The sequence below is a fragment of the Limulus polyphemus genome, unplaced genomic scaffold, assembly GCF_000517525.1.
Source record: "Limulus polyphemus unplaced genomic scaffold, Limulus_polyphemus-2.1.2 Scaffold9590, whole genome shotgun sequence".
NCBI classification, from domain to species: Eukaryota; Metazoa; Arthropoda; class Merostomata; order Xiphosura; family Limulidae; genus Limulus; species Limulus polyphemus.
Window position 1 is genome coordinate 19,741 of NW_013675200.1, and position 1,091 is coordinate 20,831.

The 1,091-nt window shown below is 33.0% G+C and overlaps 1 pseudogene; it reads right to left on the reverse strand.

Annotated features, from left to right (window-relative positions):
- Positions 1 to 923, reverse strand: part of LOC106475993 — a 19,484-nt pseudogene extending 18,561 nt beyond the window's left edge.
- Between the last annotated feature and the right edge of the window lie 168 nt (positions 924 to 1,091).

Consider the following 1,091-nt stretch of genomic DNA (forward strand, 5'->3'; position numbering starts at 1 on the left):
CAACGAATAGTGGGATTGACCGTCACTTTATAATGCCCCCATGGCTGAAAGGGGGAGCATGTTTGGTGGGATGGGGATTCGAACCCACGACCTGCAGATTGCGAGTCGAGTGCCCTAACCACCTGGTCATGCCGGGCCGTCAACACTGTCAGAGATGGTTTTTAGTTTTGCAAGAACTTTTAGAAAATACATATCATGGTAACCAAATATTCAATTTTTTGTGGTTATATAACAAAGCGAACTGAGTGAAATATGACAACTATATATTTTGTCGAAGTACTAGGGCTAAGATTTATTAATTAGTTAAATACAACAAAACACATCTCTATGAGTATGACAAATAATAATACTAATTATTAATATATATATACTTCTCGACCACGTTGACTTCGTTTTCGCTACAAAACACGTCATATTCAAAATTAATTATCCCTTTATTTAATAAACGACTCTAACATAACACTAAAACTAACAGTAACAGATATCTTGAACATTTAAAACATCAGACCTCATCATCAGTAAAATAAATTTAACAAAACATATCCCAAACACAAACTCACACACCTGAGTCAGCTACTTTTTCGCAACGAAATAAGAGGTCTGAAACACTTAAACCTCAAAATTAAATATTATGCTGTTTAACACGAAAATTCCATACAACTTACAAATTGAATTTGTTGAAATGACACTTAAAACAAAACGACCTAAAGATGCTAGAATTAAGTATGCTATTGGTGTAGACTAGTAGTAGTAGTAGTAAAAGCTATGGACAAAACATACAACGCTGCCGAAAAAAAAAACTGATATTCATATATGAAAAATAGATAAATATAAAAATAACTATTTTTATTGCTATTTTGAAATTAATCTTTCACGCCCGATAAATTTTCAGGCAAGTCTTTGATCAATAAATTCAGTTATGCCTTTACAAGGCATATAAGGTCGGTGCTTACAAATTCCGATTTCAAGTGACACAAGCGTACATAATAATATGGAAGGATATTATACTGTTACGTCTCCGTTTGTTAATTAACTTTCCGTAACTTCGTTCCGACGAAACTTTAGCGACACAAGTTCTTTACTTAATTAAA